Source organism: Chionomys nivalis, chromosome 6, assembly GCF_950005125.1.
Source record: "Chionomys nivalis chromosome 6, mChiNiv1.1, whole genome shotgun sequence".
NCBI lineage: Eukaryota > Metazoa > Chordata > Mammalia > Rodentia > Cricetidae > Chionomys > Chionomys nivalis.
In genome coordinates this window covers 525178-543932 of record NC_080091.1, presented here as the reverse complement: position 1 = coordinate 543932, position 18755 = coordinate 525178, and positions in this window count along the sequence as shown.

The following is an 18755-nucleotide window of genomic DNA, read 5'->3' as shown; positions in this document are numbered from 1 at the left end:
GATATAATGATTCTCTGAATTTCCTCTGAGTCTGTGGTTATGTCTCCCTTTTCGTTTCTGATTTTGTTAATTTGCGTATTCTCTCTCCGCCGTTTGATTAGTTTGGATAAGGGTTTATCAATCTTATTGATTTTCTCCAAGAACCAGCTTTTTGTTTCATTGATTCTTTGGATTGTTTTCTGTGTTTCTATTTTGTTGATTTCAGCCCTCAATTTGATTATTTCCAGTCTTCTACTTCTCCTAGGTGAGTCTGCTTCTTTTTTTTCTAAAGCTTTCAGGTGGGCTATTAAGTCTCCAATGTGTGCTTTCTCAGTTTTCTTAAGTGGGCACTTAATGCTATGAACTTTCCTCTTAGCACTGCTTTCATAGTGTCCCATAGGTTTGAGTATGTTGAGTCTTCGTTTTCATTGAATTCAAGAAAGACTTCAATTTCTTTCTTTATTTCTTCCTTGATCCAGGTGTGGTTCAGTAGTTGACTGTCCAGTTTCCATGAGTTCATAGGCTTTCTGGAAATAGCATTGTTGTTGAATTCTAACTTTAATCCATGGTGATCTGATAAGACACAGGTGGTTACCGATTTTTTTTGTAACTGTGTAAGTTTGCTTTGTTACCGAGTATGTGGTCTATTTTCGAGAAGGTTCCATGAGCTGCAGAGAATAAGGTATATTCTTTCTTATTTGAGTGGAATGTTCTATAGATGTCTGTTAAGTCCATTTGATTCATTACCTCCATTAATCCTCTTATTTCTCTGTTAGATTTCTGTCTGATTGACCTGTCCATTGGTGAGAGAGGAGTGTTGAAATCTCCTACTATTAGTGTGTGTGGTTTGATGACAGCCTTGAGTTTTAGTAACGTTTCTTTTACATAAGTGGGTGCTTTTATATTAGGGGCATATATATTCAGGATTGAGACTTCATCCTGGTGAATTGTTCCTGTTATGAGTAAAAAATGTCCCTCTCCATCTCTTTTGATTGATTTTAGTTTGAAGTCAACTTTCTTAGAAATTAGTATGGCCACACCTGCTTGTTTCTTAGGTCCGTTTGCTTGATAAACCTTTTCCCAGCCCTTTACTCTGAGTAGATGTCTGTCTTTGTGGTTGAGGTGTGTTTCTTGTAAGCAGCAGAATGTTGGATCCTGTTTTCGAATCCAATCTCTTAGCCTGTGCCTCTTTATAGGTGAGTTGAGTCCATTGATATTAAGTGATATTAATGACCAGTGGTTGTTAACTCCGGTCATTTTTCCTTTCTCTCTTTCTTTCTTTTGGTAGTAGAGTTTGTGTGTTTCCCTTCTTCAAGTTGTGCTGGTGAAGGGTCATTAGATGTCTGAGTTATTGTGGGCATTGTTGGACTCCTTGGTTTGTGATTTTCCTTCTATTACTTTCTGTAGGGCTGGATTTGTGGCTACGTTTTGTTTAAATTTGTTTTTATCCTGGAAAATTTTGTTTTCTCCATTTATAGTGAATGAAAGCTTGGCTGGGTATAGTAGTCTGGGCTTGCATCCATGGTCTCTTAGTTTCTGCAGCACATCTATCCAGGACCTTCTGGCTTTCATGGTTTCCATAGAGAAGTCAGGTGTAAGTCTGATAGGTTTACCTTTATAAGTAACTTGGCCTTTTTCCTTTTCTGCTCTTAGTATTCTTTCAGATGTGCTATTAAGTCACTTATGTGAGATTTCTCCAGGTTCTTTATGTAGTCACTTACTGCTATGAACTTTCCTCTTAGCACTGCTTCCAAAGTTTTGGTATTTTGTACGTTTATTTTCAATGATTTCTACTAAGCCTTTAATTTCTTTATTTCTTCCTTGACACAGAGGTGATTCAGTCGGATATTTTTCAGTTTCCATGAATTTGTAGGCTTTCTGCAGTTAGTGTTGTTGTTTAATTCTAACTTTAAGCAATGGTAATCCAGTAAGATATAGGGGAATATTCCATTTCTTTTATATGTTGAGGTTTTCTTAATGACCAAGTATGTGGTCAGTTTTAGAGAAGGTTCTATGAGGTGCTGTGAAGGTATATTCTTTTGTGTTTGGGTGAAATAATCTATATATGTCTGTTAAGTCCATTTGAGTCATGACATCTATTATTTCTCTTATTTCTATGTTATCTTTTTGTCTCTTTGACCTGTCCATTGGTGAGAATGGGGTGTTGAAATCTCCTACTATTAGTGCATGGGGTTTGATGTATGTTTTAAGCTTTAGTAATGTTTCTTTTACATATGTGGATACTCTAGTATTTTGGGCATAGATGCTCAGAGTGAGACTTCATTTTGATGGACTTTTCCTGATATGAACATGAAGTGACCCTCTCCATCTCTTATGATTGATTTTATTTTGAAGCCTATATTGTTAGATATTAGAAGAGCTATGACTGCTTGTTTCTTCGGTCCATTTGATTGGGAAATCTTTTCCCAACCCTTTACACTGAGGTAATATCTGTCTTTGAGGTTGAGGTGCATTTCTTGCATGCAGCAGAAGGATTGATCCTGTTTTCTTCTTCATTCTGTTAACCTGTGTCTTTTTATAGGTGAATTGAGTCCATTCATATTAAGAGATATTAATGACCGGTAGTTGTTTATTACTGTCATTTTTTGATGGTAGTACTTGTGCATATCCCTTCTTTGGGGTTTACTAGCCTGAGATATGAGATTACTTCATGCCTGTGTTTTTGTGGATGCAGCTAACTTTCTTGGGTTGTAGTTTTTCTTCTAGTACTTTCTGTAATGATGGATCCATGAGTAGGTAATATTTAATTTGGTTTGTCATGGAATATTTTTTTTTCTCCATCTATAATGATTGAAAACTTTGTTGGGTATAGCAGTCTGTGCACCTGTGGTTTCTTAGTATCTGCAATAGGACCGTATGGCTTTCAGAGAGTTGGATGTTTCTGATGGGTCTGCCTTTATATGTTACTTGACCTTTTTCCTTTGCAGTTCGTAATATTCTTTCCTTATCTTGTATTTTTAGAATTTTGATTATTATATAGCAAGGAGACTTTCTTTTCTGGTCCAGTGTATTTGATGTTTTGTATGCTTCTTGTACATTCATAGGAATATCCTTCTTTAGGTTGGGAAAGTTTTTTTTCTATAGTTTTGTTGAAAATATTTTCTGTGCCTTTGAGCTGAAGTTCTTCTCCTTCTTTTATTCCTGTTATCCTTAGGTTTGGCCTTTTCTTGGTGCCCCAGTTTTCCTGGATGATTCGTGTTAAGCATTTGTTGGATTTAATGATTTCTTTGACTGATGAAACTAATTCCTCTATAATATCTTCAACTCCTGAGATTATCTCTTCTATTTTTTGTAATCTGTTCTTTATGCTTACATTTGTAGTTCTTGTTCATTTACCCAAATTTTCATTTCCAGACTTCCATCAGTGTCTTTTTTTTTTTTTTAATAATTTTGCTTCTGTTTCAATCTTCAACTATTAAACTGTTTGAAGTGCTTGCTTCACTTGTATGATTGCTTTTTGGGGGGTCCTTATGTTTCTTTAAGAGATTTATTGATTCCTTCCAATTTTTTTTTGTTTGTGTGTTCCTTTATTTCTTTAAGACAATTTTTCATTTCCTCTTTAAGGGTCTCTATCATCGTCACAAAATTATATTTAAGGTTGTTTTCTTTTACTTCTTATGAGTTAAAATGTTCAGGTTCTGGTGGTGCCATATTGGTCTTCAGGTTGTTGGATGTTTCTTAAACTGTCACGTGCCCATCTTTTCCTCCAGTGGGTGCAGGTGGGGCCTTTGCTTCAGGGCATCCCTTTTCCTTCAAACGGTGAAGGTGGGGCCTGTGGCTTAGGTGGCTGTTCTTCCTCCAGGTGCATGTGGTCCCTGCCTCTAGTGGATGCTGATAAGGCTCCAGGGGCTCCTCTCCAGGGCCAGTCTTGGCCAAGGCACTGTCCAGGGGCAGTTTGTGCCAAGGCTCTCTCCAGGGTCAGTCTTGGTCAAGACTCTGTCCAGGGGGAAGTCTGGGCCAAGGCTCAATGGTCACAGATGCAGTGGGGGTTGGTCTCAGGTGTGTGAAAACTGCTGGGGATCTACAGGGTTGTGTGGGTGGGGGTGGGGCATGGGATGTGCCACCCAGGAATAGGTCCTAGAAAGCTGAGCCCTCCAATTGGGAACCCAGATGCTCACCTCTCCTGGGGTAGTCTGGGCCAAGGCGCTAGTGGTCAGAGATATGGTGAAGAGGGCAGCAGGTATGTGAAGGCTGTTAGAGGTCTCCGGGGCTTGGTGCATGGGGGTAGGGCATGGGGTGTTCCATGTAGGGCTACGGCCTAAAGAGCTGAGCCCTCCAACCAGAAACCAGACGCTTACCTTTCTAGAGGCAGTCTGGGCCAAAGTTTCCTTCGTCACAGATGCAGTGGGTGATGGTAGCAGGTATGTGGAGGATGCTTGGGAACTCTGGAGCTTAGTGAGTAGGGTTGGGGTACAGAATGTTCCTTCCAGGTCTATAGAGCTCAATCTGTCAACAAAGAACCCAGATGTTTACCTTTTCAGGGGCAGTCTGGGCCAAGACTCCAGTGGTCAAAGATGCGGTGCAGGATGACAGCAGGTACCTGTAGGTTGCTAGGGATCTCTGGAGCTTGGTGTGTGGGGGTGGGGAATGGGATGTTCTTCACAGGGGCTTGCCTCTCCAGGGGCAGTCTGGTCAAAGCTCTGGTAGTCACAGATGCCAAAAGTGATCTTTTTATACAGAATAAATGCACTGTTTTATGAAGATTTCTAGACTTCTTAATACATATTTAGTAGTGAGTGGACATCAGTTTGCCTACTAGAACACCTGTCTGTTTCTGGGATCTTCTCTGCTCTCAAGTATATGAAGAAGATCTGTGTTTTAATTCACTACAGATATGCAGAATGCCAACATTCTATTATTCATCTGTGTAGGACAGCCCTAGGCATTTCTGGAGATTCCAGTATCTCCAGAAAAATATCATTTTGTCATATCTGGATGTTGGCTTTCTCATACAGCACTTTATGCATGTCCTCTCTAGGACACATTACAATTGAATATGATAATGGTCTTATTTGTGCTAGGATTTGATTTTAAAATTTTATTAATATACCTAAAATCCCTTACCATTCATAGAAAAAAGTCGTTAGGGAGCACCATCAAAAAACTAATTGGAAAATTTTAATTATATAAGAGAGGTACACATACCTAAATTCCCAAATACTGTTCTATATTTAGTTATACTAAATTTAATTTAACTTTAAAGAATAATGCTTTTGCTGCTGCCAAAAACCATTTTGATCTAAAAGTGATACAGAGTAAGTATATGTTAAATTCAAGATCTAGAAACTAATCTCCAGTAAGGGTTTATGTTCTTTTAAAATCAGAATGACATTGTGCTTATGTCTTTCCATAAATGGACCATGTCAGAGATGTCACCCTATGCAATGCATCTAATCAGAACAGCATCCTGGAGACCACGAGACAGAAGAAATGTCTAGAGAGTGTTGCCAAACTCATCAAGACCAGATGCACCAAGAATAAGAGTAAGAAGAGAGTGATAAAGAAGGAAGTGAGAGCATCATCATTCATCTACATTGGTCCCAACTATGGACTATATGTGACCTGAGCCTATTACTCTTGCTATATGACATTATCAGCTTTGCTGGAAGAAGCAGATGCTCTCAACACAGAGACCAGATGAACTCTTTTCTATTGGAAAAAAACTCAACCAGTATATTTTTAAAAATGTATTTTTCTCTCAGAAAATACAGAGTGACTGCAGCTTCCCCTATGTTCACTCTTTACAGTTCCATACACACCTCCCCTCTCACACAGAATCCCTTCCCCACATGTCTAATTCCTGAAAATAGAAGGCCTCCCAGGGACAATAACCAAACACACCACAAGATACAATAATACCAGACATAAACTCTCCTATCAAGTCTGTGCAACCCAATAGGAGAAAAAAGGTGCCAAAAGCAGGCAAAAAGTCATAAAGCCAGGGTTGGAGAGATGGCTTAGAGGTTAAGAGCACTGGCTTCTCTTCCAGAGGTTCTGAGTTCAATTCCCAGCACCCCCATGGTGATTCCCAACCATCTGTAATGAGATCTGATGCCCTCTTCTGGCCTGCAGGTATAATATTGTATACATAATAAATAAACGAATCTTTAAAAAAGTCTTAAAGTCAACCAATATAATCTATAAGCAGAAGTCTTGGTGCAGACTCTTATAGGCTCCATGATTGATGCTTCAGTCTCTCTGACACTCCATGAAACCTGCTCTCTTGATTCTGAAGGCTGTGCTCTCTTTTAGTTTTTGACTCTTCACTAGCTCAATTTCTCCTTTCTCTCTTCCACTGCGCTCCCTGAGTATGAGGGGAAGGACCTCCAACCTTTATTTTATCTATCATCTCTCTCTCTCTCTCTCTCTCTCTCTCTCTCTCTCTCTCTCTCATCTATCTATCTATCTATCTATCTATCTATCTATCTATCTATCTATCATCTATCTATCTAATCATCTATCTATCTATCTATCATCTATCTATCTATCTATCTAATCATCTATCTATCTATCTATCTATCTATCTATCTATCTATCTATCTATCTATCTACCTACCTGCCTTTTGTGTGACTGATTCTCTGCATCCCTTCCCAACAGATTCTACATGCAGCCTCTCTTATGATGACAGGACTAGGTAGTGTAACATTTGGTTTGATGATGTCTAGTTTTTTTTTTAAGTTCTTTTTATATTTGGATATTATCCTTGTGTCAGATGTGGAGTTGGTGAAATCTTTTCCCATTCTGCATGTAGGCTTCCTTTGTGTCACAATGACAGTGTCCTTTGCTTTACAGTATTTCTGTTTCGTGAGATACCATTTTTACTTGTTGATCTTAGTGCCTGCCTGTTTGGTATTCTGTTCAGGAAGTTATCTCCTATGTCATCACATTCAAGGCTATTCACCCCTTGTTCTCCCATTGGGTTCAGTGTATCTGGTTTCATGTTGAGATTTTTGATCCACTTGCACTTGAGATTTTTGCAAGGTGGTGAATATGGATCAATTTTCATTTTTCTAATGCAGATATCAAGTTAAACAAGTATAATTTGTTGAAGATGCTTGCTTTTCTATTGTGTATTTTTGGTTTCTTATTAAAAAAATCAGGTGTCCAGTTTGGCAGTGATGGCATACACCTTTAATCCCAGCACCCAGGAAGCAGAGATGGGCAGATCTCTGTGAGTTCGAGGCCAGCCTGGTCTACAAGAGTTAATTCCAGACAGGATCCAAAACTACAGAGAAACCCTGTCTCAAAAAAAAAATCAGGTGTCCATAGATGTTTGGACTTATGTCTGGTTCATCAACTCAATTCCATTGATCAACATATTTGTTTTAATGCCAATATCATATAGTTCTTATTACTATGACTCTATAGTGCAGCTTAAAAGTAGAAATGATGGTGATCCAGATGTCTAGTACTGTTCAGAATTATGTTAATTATTTTAGGTGTTTCTCTTTTACTATATAAACTTACATATTTTCCTTTCAAGGTGTGTAAAGAATTGCTTTGGAATTTTGATGAGGATTGTAATGAGTCTGTGACTTGCTTTGGGTAGCATGGCCAATTTTCTATATTAATCCAAACCGTCCATGTACATGGAAGGTCTTGACATCTTCTGGTATCTTTTCAATTTCATTCTTAAGATATGTGAAGATTTTGTCATAGAAGTCTTTCATTTACTCTGTGAGATTTACTTCAAAATATTTTATGTCATTTGTGACATTTGAAAATGGTTTTCTTTCCTTAAGATCTTTCTCAGTACATTTGACATTTATGTATAGGAGGCTAGTGACTGTTTTTAGAAAATCTTATATCCAACTACTTGAAGGTGTTTATCAGCTGTAGGAGGACCCTGAAAGAACTTTTGGGGTCACTTATTCATACAATCATATCATATGAATATAAAAATACTTTGATTTCTTTCTTTCCAGCTTGTATCCTTTTTATCTCCATAACTTATATTATTTCTCTAGGAAGAACACAAAGTACAACATTGAATAGATATGGATAGAGTGGACAGTCTGGTCCTGTTACAAAGACAAGAGTCACCTAGTGCCGGGCGGTGGTGGCGCACGCCTTTAATCCCAGCATTCGGGAGGCAGAGGCAGGCGGATCTCTGTGAGTTTGAGACCAGCCTGGTCTACAAGAGCTAGTTCCAGGACAGGCTCCAAAACCACAGAGAAACCCTGTCTCGAAAAACCAAAAAAAAAAAAAAAAAAAGAGTCACCTAGTTTTCTGGGACTTCCACATTAGGGTCATTGTGTCTGAACTAGTTGAAAATAGAGGAATTATTGGACGCTAACCTGATCTGATGCACTGCAGAGCATCTGAAGTCAGTGTTCTTAGGTGCGCTGCATTTCTTCTTCCTCTCTAGCTCTAACCACAGTCATGTTTAAGATATATGCTTCTTGGTTCCCATATTCTCTCAATCAGCAGATCAGAAGCACTAGACCAATTTATCTGCAGGCTCTATACTCTCATGACAGTTAACCATTACACCTCTTTTGTTCTCATTGGTTGGAACCATGTCATATGACTATACTTACCAGCAAAGGAAGCTAAACATTTATTTTCAAGGATGGAATGTGCAAGAATGGCAATTGGACTGTATCACGATGTTTTTATCTCAAAGCAATACTAAGCATGATAATAAGCCAAGAAAAGGCTGTGAGAGACCTCTTCCTTCTATTATTTTCCAAATTGTGAGCAAATATTTGCTCGCACAGAGGACTTGGAAACTGTTGCTCCCTATGGAACTGTAATCTTTGTGTTATGTAAAGAACGTGTATTTGTGTATGTGTGTATTGTGTTATACATGTGTTAATGTATGTGAAACAAAGGCAGAGACAGTTGGACAGAAGCATGTAGAAATTAAGTATTGCAATATTGCCAATATAAACCCATCACACATTCATACAGTACTTAGAACTATAGGTGTACACATTTGCTCTGTATTTCAGAAGACTATAGAGTAACAGTCCCCATTGTACTGAGAATGTCTAGTACATATTACTTTCTAAAACATCCTGTCTCAGTGGTGGTTTTCAAACCCATTTTCCACTGCATGAACTATGATCCTGGAAAGAAATTATTTACATGGTGAATCCTGGTGAGCGCTTTAATCAACCATCGTGAAACACAATAGAATTGTGCCTAGCTGATAGGATCCAATATGAGAGGTGAGAAATTGTATTATTGTTTTTTAGATTAGTCCAACAAGGACTTCCCCAAGTTCATCTCCTTGGCAGCTTGTCAATCTAAGCATAAGAAATGTGTTCAATACCATGGATGCTGCTTGTTCCCTGTGGACTCTGTTTCAAGTGCTTCATTTTCTCCTCTCAACTTTTACTGTTCTTATTCACTAGCTGCCAACTGTATTGATCTACCATTTCAGCTCTTTTTTATTTCTAACCTTCTTCTGAGAAGAGTTTTATAGATATAGACTCCTTTAATGTCTTCCATAATGATCAGGCCTTATCAAGAGGGAAGGCTACACAGTGTTCTTTCTGGAAACAAGCTAGGAAAAGCTAAAAGTCCTTAGTGCCTAGAGTACAAAAGCCCTCAACACAAGTTAGCAATTGTTGGGGTAGGGTGGCAGGTTCAAAGGGTTGAATAGTTACACAAGAAAAAAATCTTTAGTGCTGTAATCACATTATTCCTACCTGATAATTGGAAGTAGAGAAAGGCAAAGCAAGCACTTAGTCACATTCTGGGTGAGTTGTCTGAAGCTCCCAATGAGACCATCTCAAGATTTATGAAGAAGACTGACATCTTAAATCATGGCCTTCATATGCATGTTTGGCCAAGTGAACAAATGCACTAAAAGATGGGAAACAAAGTTAGCATTTCCACAATGTGCGATTTGTGATTGGTTGATTTTTTTTAAAGATTACAATGCAGTTATTTTCAGAAAAGAAAAAAAAACCATCTTTTTCCTTTATTTATTGTATAAATAAAAGTACATTTAGTTTTTGAAATGAAAATACCCAATTCTTTATAAGAAGTACTTGCTCTTTATCAAAAATGTATGTAATTATTCAAGTAACTTTTTACCTATGTTACTATATGAAAAGAATTGCTTAGAAATACATGCTACTTTTTTAAACCTACTACATCTTAGGTAGGATTATCAAAGGGAATAGACTATATTTAAATGTATAGAAGAATATTGAGAATATTTTTCTTAAAAAACAAGGATTTTAAGGAGCCAGAGAACATCAAAGAGATTATCAAGGAGAATTTGTAATTAAGGAGCTAAAGGTCCTATACTACAATAGGAAATAAAGAAGTATAAAGCAAGGCTACTCTCAGATGCCAAAACATAACTGACCATTACCACCAACACTAATGTGACAATCAGTGTCATCTCTTGGCATGTACTAACTGACATAATATCACCTTCTGTGTTGAAATGAGAAGTACTATGAACTGTATTAAGACTTAATATCTACTGAAGAATGCTTTATGTGTATACAGAGTGTAAGAAATCATCACATAAATTATACTGATTTTGTTTCTTTTCATGCAAATAAACTTAGTTTCCTGCTTATGACTCAAACCAAATTATTTTACCCAAACTTATAACCCAAACAAAACTATTTATTTGGATTAAAAAGTTACATTGGTATGATTACACCAAACAATTCTTTATAAACTAAAAGAAAACTGCTAGACTAAACTCACCTCTGCAATATTGGATTTAAAAATCACATTATTTCCACATCATGTGCAATGTGCTTTGGTAAGACATAACAGACTACTCTACCATCCACCACCAGGATTATGTACTGTCTTTGGGGATAAACAGGCTCAGTGTCTTGTGTTGTTCCCAGCATGCAACAAGCACTGGATAAATATAGAGTGAATGAATTCTGATTTAAAACGTGGAGCCATATGAAGGAAATTTTAGGAAATTATCAGGATGCAACATACATGAAGCTAAATCTCCCCTTCCACTGGACAGTGCTCTGTCCACACTAATGTTGAAAATACTACTAGTGGGTTGGGAAGCCAAAAGGGAGTTCAAAAAATCTAATTTGAATTGTATTGGTCACCCAAAAATGTACTATTCATTCAAATACAAGTATGGTAACTGTTGGATTATTTTAAGTCCCGGGGAGGAAAATACCAGGGCAGTTTCGATGTATCTACATTAGTGCACAAATCTTAGGAAACATCAGATCATTCATACAAGGAAGGAACTTTGCAAATGTAGTGTTTGTGAGAAATCCTTTACATGTGTCTCACATCTTAGACAACATCGGTTAATTCATAGAGGAGAGAAAGCTTTCAAATGTAGTGATTGTGATAAATCCTTTACACATGCCTGTTTTCTTAAAGTACATCAGAGAGCTCACACGGGGGAGAGACCGTACAAATGTAGTGAATGTGACAAATCCTTTGCGAACATATCTAATCTTAGAAATCATCAGAGAATTCATACAGAACATCAGCCTTACAAATGTAGTGAATGTGACAAATCCTTTAAATTGCTAAGTACTTAAGACTCTAAGCTGTGACATTCCTAGGTCAAAAACAGGTACTGCAGGCTTGCCCTGCCCAGTCCAACATTGCGGAGCCACTTATGACTGAATCAGTTGCACCTCTGAGCTGCAGAGCAACAGACTGTTCTGGATGTTGGCTCCACCTCTCGCCAATTTCAAAATGGAGGACGTACCATTTTCTGCTAGCTCTGGGGCCACCAGGTAGATCTACCATGCAGAGCACTGCTCAGCCTGGAAACATCTCTGTGTATGGCACCAGGAATCCGCCATGCTCTCCCGCCTGCCTAAGCCTGATCCTACAGTCTGCCCAGGAGGGGAGCGCAGGCATGTTCTCAGAGTACTTTCTTCCAGATCCCCAGCGGGAACACAAACATCCAGTCCCATAAAAGCCATTGAAATGCTTTAAAGCCAGAGTTTGCACTGGCGGCACAGCCCCAGGAAGGCACCTTTTAAAATGAGGCAGCTTTTTTTCTGCTGCTATTGCTGAAACAGGAAATCTCTCTACGGCACGTCCTAGCAAACAGCAAAAACTGTGTTAAACTCTTTCTCCCTTTTTTTAAAAAGTCCTTTCAGGTTTTTAAATGGATTTAGTCCATCACATTGGAGTGCCACTCTGTAGTGGTGAGGCGAGCAGGCCTCCTTTTCGTCCCACCTGGCTCCCGCACAGCTAGCTTTACACTGCGGCTCGGCTCCCAGCTACCTTTACACCCGAAATAACAACACACAAATTGTATTCATTTAAAAACTGCTTGTCCAATTAGCTCTAGCCTCTTACTGGCTAACTCTCACATCTTGATTAACCCATTTCTATTAATGTGTAAGCCCCACAAGGTGGTGGCTTACCGGGAAAATTCTAACCTGTGTCCATCTCGGAGAGGAGAGCTATGCATCTGCCCGACTCTGCTTTCTTCCTCCCAGAATTCTGCTCTCTCTTCCCCATCTACCTATGTTCTGACCTATCAGGCCAAGCAGTTTTCTTTATTAATTGACCAATGAAAGCAACAGATAGATAGAAGACACACCTACATCAAGGAGTCAAGACTATGATGGGGAAACCCACAGAAACAGCTTGACTGATGTAGTGAGAGTTCACTGACTTTGGACTGACAGCTGGGGAATCTGCATAGGACTGAACTAGGCCCTCTGAATATGGTTGGCCGTTGTGTGATTTGAGCAGTTTGTGGGGCTAGTGACAGTGGGAGAAGTATTTAACCCTACTATATAAACTGGCTTTCTGGAGCCTATTCCCTCTGGAGGGATACCTTGCTCTGCTTAGATACAGGGTCAAGAGCCTTGGTCTGGCCTCAACTTGATGTGCCATACTTTGCTGACTTCCCATAGGAGGCTTTATTCTCTCAGAGGAGTGGGTATGGGCTAGAGTTGGGGGACAGTGGGTGGATCAGAAGAAGGATAGGGAGGGGGATCTGGGATTGGTATGTATAATGAAAAATATTGATTTAAAATTAAAAAAGACTAGAATCACTGAGATCACAAATTCTGTGAAGAGTTTCCTCAGGATCAACACAAAGAAGGTGACTTCCAGAGGTGACCATTGTTGTATCTTATGCTGGCATCTGGACTTTGTCTTATTACTACTATGAAAGGTAAGAAGAAGCAGTTACTGAAGCTGAAGTTTAAACAACATTTGAAAGCCTACAATGGAAGAAGTCACGCAGAAAGTTGTGTGCCTGCCATGAAGAAACCCTAGGAGATGTCATTGATGAATATGTAGCTCAGTGATGTATTAAAGTTCCAAAGTCTTACTGAAATGGGAACATAAAGGAGATAGGACATTGGAGGCTAGCTAATGTGATTAATAAGGAGAGACCACTGTACTTTGCCTTCAGAAGTTTTCAGTTTCAGGAAGTCCCATTCATTGTTGTTTCCGATGTTTGTGCTACTGGTGCTATATTTAGGATGTGATCTATAGTGAGTTTGCATTCAAGAGTACTTCCCACTTTCTCTTACATCAGTTTCTATGAAACTGAATTTATTTTTAGGTCTTTGATCCATTTGTACTTGAATTTTGTTTATGCTGGTAGGTATGGATCTATTTGCAATATTCTACATGTTGACTTCCAGTTATGTTAACATCATTTGTTAAAAATGATTTTCTTTTTGGAGTGTACCATTTTGGCTTCTTTATCAAAATTAAGGTGTTCACAGGTATGTGGATTAATGTCAGGATCTTCGACTTGATTCCACATGTCTTTTTTATACCAGTACCAAGTTGTTCTTTGTTACTATAGCTATATAGCAGAGATTAAAGTCAGGGATGGTGATGCCTCCAGAAGTTCCTTTATTGTACAGGATTGTTTTAGCTATTCTGTGGTTTTTTTTTGTTTTGTTTTTTGTTTTTCCATATGAAGTCGAGTATTGTTCTTTCAAGGTCAGTGAAGAATTATGTTGGGATCATGATGGGGATTACATTAAAATCTGTAGATTGCTTTTGGTAAAATGAACATTTTTGCCATGTTGACCCCACCTGTTCAAGAGCATGGGAGAGCTTTCCATTTTCTGATATCTTCTTCAATTTCTTTTTTAGAGACTTAAAGTTCTTGTCTTACAGGTCTTTCACTTTTTTGGTTAGAGTTACCGCAAGATATTTTATATGTGTGGCTATTGTAAAGGGTAGTTTATCTCTGATTTCTTTCTCAGTCCATTTATCATTTGTCATTATCATACAGAAGGGCAATTGAATGTTTTCAGTTAATCTTGTATCCCACCAAATTATTGAAGGTGTTTATCAGCTGCAGGAGTTCCCTAGGTAGAGTTTGTGGGGTCACTTATGCATATCATATCACCTGTGAAAAACGACAGTTTGAATTCTTTACTAATTTGTATTGCCTTGATCTCCTTTTGTTGTCTTATTGCTCTAGCTAGAACTTCAAGAATTATATTTAATACATTTGTAGAGAGAGTCATTTTAAACTTTAGTTATGCTAATTGATTTAGGAGAAATCTCTAAGCTGTTTCAATTCTCGTTTCCATAATTACTAAAGACAATGAGCAGCTTTTAATTTTTTCATGTTTTTGTTTTTTGAGAACTCTCTGCTTAGAACACTGGCCTATTTTTTTTTCAAGTGAATCCTATTTTTCCTTGTTTCTTAAATTTTGACTCCTCTATACAGTACATGTATTAACCTTTTTTTCCAGTTGCATATTCTCTTTTCTTCTTTATAACTAGATTATGTTTTCTTGGCTATTCACAAACTTGTTTAATTTGATTTCACAATTGTCAATTTTCACAATTGCCTTATTTTCAGGGCAACTGAAGTCCTGTTTAGAATTTCATTTCCTCCACCTATATCTTGTAGTCTACTGATAATGCTGTCTTCTAACAATATTAGTATTTGAGGATTTAAATTGAGTTCTTCTATTCAGTGGGATGTAACTTTTTATGATTGATAAACACTGCTCTGATTTCATTTGACTTCTTGTGGTTATCTAAGTTTTCTTTTTTATAGTCTTTCTTTATTGATTTTTATTGATTCTACAATTTTCTCTACTCCCCTGCCTGTCTCTCCCCTCCGCCTTCAACCCTTCCACAAGGTCCCCATGCTCCCAAATTACTCAGGAAATCTTGTCTTTTCCTACTTCCCATGTAGATTAGATCTATGTATGCCCCTCTTTGTGACCTCATTGTTATCTAAGTTCTCTGGGTGTATGGTTTGTACGCTGGATTTTTTTTTCTTTTATGTTGAAAAAAACCACCCATGAGTGAATACATGTGATAACTGTCTTTCTGTGTCTGGGTTACCTCACTAAAAATAATGTTTCTTAGCTCCATCCATTTTCCTGTGAAATTCAAGATGTCGTTATTTTTTCTGCTGTGTAGTACTTCATTGTGTAAATGTACCACATTTTCCTTATCTATTCTTCGATGGAGGGGCATTTAGGCTGTTTCCAGGTTCTGGCTATGACAAACAAAGCTGCTATGAACATAGTTGAGCACATGTCCTTGTGGCACGATTGAGCATCCTTTGGATATATACCCAAAAGTGGTATTACTGGGTCTTGAGGAAGGTTGTTTCCTAGTTTTCTGAGAAATTGCCACACTAACATCCAAAGGGGTTGTACCAGCTTGCATTCCCACCAGAAATGCAGAAGTGTTCCCTTTTCCCCACAACATCTCCAGCATAAGTTGTCATCAGTGTTTTTGATCTTGGCCATTCTTACAGGTGTAAGATGGAATCTCAGAGTTGTTTTGATTTGCATTTCTCTGCTAACTAAGGATGTTGAACATTTCCTTAAGTGTCTTTCAGCCATTTTAGATTCCTCTGTTGAAAGTTCTCTGTTTAGGTCTGTACTCCATTCTTTTAATTGGATTATATGTCCTTTTGGTAACCAATTTCTTGAGTTCTTTTGTATATTTTGGAGATCATACCTCTATCTGATGTGGAGTTAGTAAAGATTGTTTCCCATTCTGTAGACTTTCATTTTGTCTTGTTGACTGTGTCCGATTTTCTTTACAGAAGCTTTTCAGTTTCAGGAGGTCCCATTTATTAATTGTTTCTCTCAGTGTCTGTGCTGCTGGGGTTATATTTAGGAAGTGGTCTCCTCTGCCAATACATTCAAGTGTACGTCCCACTTTCTCTTCTACAAAATTCCATGTGGCTGGCTTTATGTTGAGGTCTTTGATCCATTTAGACTTGAGTTTTGTGTATGGGTCTATTTTCATTCTTCTATATGTTGATATCCAGTTATGCCAGCACCATTTGTTAAATATGCTTTCTTTTTTCCATTGGATATTTTTTGCTTCTTTGTCAAAAATCCAGTGTTTAAAGGTATGTGGATTAATACCCGGGTCTTCGAGTGGTTTCATTGGTTCTCCTGTCTGCTCTTATGGCAATACCAGGATGTTTTCAGTACTGTAGCTCTGTAGTAGAGTTTGAAGTCAGGGATTGTGATGCCTCCAGAAGTTCTTTTATTGTACAGGATTGTTTTGGTCATCCTGGGTTTTTTGTTTTTCCATATGAAGTTGACTACCCTTCTTTTGAGATCTGTGAAAAAATTTGCTGGGATTTTGATGGGGATTGCGTTGAATCTGTAGATAGCTTTTGGTAAGACTGCCATTTTTACTATGTTAATTCAGTCTACCCAAGAGCATGGGAGATCTTCCCAGTTTCTGGTGTCTTCTTTATTTCTTTCTTCAAATATTTAAAGTTTTCATAAAAATCTCCTACTTGTTTGGCTATAGTTACTCTGAGATATTTTGTGCTATTTGTGGCTATTGTGAAGGGTGCTGTTTCTCTGATTTCTTCCCCAGCCCTTTTATCAGGTGTACAGAAGGGTTACTAATTTTTTTGAGTTAGTCTTGTATCGTGCTACATTACTGAAAGTGTTCATGAATTGTAGAAGTTCCTTGGTAGAATTCCTGGGATCGCTTATGTAAAATATCATATCATCAGCAGACAGTGAGAGTCTGACTTCTTCTTTTCTGATTTGTATCCCCTTGATCTCCTTTTGGTGTCTTATTGCTCTAGCTAGGATCTCAAGAACTATATTGAATAAATATGGAGACAGTGGACAACTTTGTCTTGTTCCTGATTTTAGTGGAATCTCTGGGAGTTTCTCTCAATTTAGTTTGATATTAGCTGTTGGCTTGCTGTATACTGCCTTTATTATGTTTTGATATGTTCCTTGTATAGTGCTCTCTTCAAGACCTGTTTATCCTACTGTGGCTATTGTGAAGGGTGATTCTTCTCTGAAATCTTTCTCATCTCATTTATCATCTGTGTACAGGAGGGCTACTGATTTTTTTGAGTTAATCTTGTATCCTGCTACATACTGAAAGTGGAAAACTTCCTTTCTAAACTATCTTCTTATGATACATAGATAGAGACATAGCTATTCCTTCACTGAAGGAGCCTCTGTTTACAGAAAAAGGAAACATCAAAGAAAACCACAATTGAACACAGCTCAGATATCAAAAGAGCATGGAAGCTCATTGGCAAAACAAATATTTACATAACAGCTCTTCATCTATAGGTCAAGGAAATCCACCAAAGGGATTGGGCAAGGATAATATAACTGTCATAATATGAGGAATTTGATTGAAACATTGTCATCTAAAATGACATATTAATAGGACAGAGAAAAATTTTCACATTTTCCTGCCACCAACACAAAGAATTATACCTACTGAATGCCAGAAGAAAATTACTGATACTTGGGAATGAACATTCTTAATGTTTCTCAAATAGAGCAGAGTAGTCAGATTAAAATCATGTACACAAATATAAAGTCACAGTCATGTCAGCATTAAAAATTAACAATAAAAGAAAAATACCATCTACTTGAGTGTGTAAGGCTTAAGTAATGGTATCTGATTGAGGACCAAAAGGAAAACAAGAGTGGGATAGTGATGTAATTTTATTTTAATTGAAGCATATCAAAATAAGAAAAAATAAAGTTAAAAAAATACAGATCTTTTAGTAAGGGTTACTACTGAAAACACAAAACAGAATTTACAATTTAAAATAGAATTAACAGCTGCTTTCAAGAAACTCAAAGATGTTTCTATTGGAGGTTATCTATGCAAGTGTGTTGAGATGTTAACCACTCCCATATTGGTGATACAAAAAAAAAAGTTTCCCCTAAAGGTTTCAGTGTCAGTCTAAAAAAATAATTCCACTTAAGTGTGAGGTATTCATTTATTGCTTGTTTCTTAATTGTATTGCACCGACTTCTATAATGTCTACAGATCTGTCTGTCAGTATTTGTATGTGAGTCTTCTATTATTTTTGTCCTGTTTATGCTGATTTTATTTCTACAACTGAATTGGGTACTGACAAACATTCTTTCATATTCTTGGATAGTTCCTAGATGTACATATACATAGCATGTTGTCAAGATTGCATGTTATAGCTTTACAATTTGACTTGTAGGTATTTCTTCTATAATCAACATTGTGAAGGAAGGTAAGAGATGAAGTTTTACTATACCATTAATAATGTGGTTTATTCCAGTATCAATTTTCAGAAGAGTCTAAACTTTTATCACTAGATTTGAACAACTGCTGCACATTTCTAGGGGTTCTCCAGTGTGGAGTTTACAAGGTACCATGAACAAATTATCTAACAAATGATGGATAGTTAAAAGCTTTCTCTCTAATAACAATTTTCTTATGTGTTTCAACTTTTTTTTTTTTTTTTTTTTTTTTTTTTTTTTTTTGGTTTTTCGAGACAGGGTTTCTCTGTGGCTTTGGAGCCTGTCCTGGAATTAGCTCTGTAGACCAAGCTGGTCTCGAACTC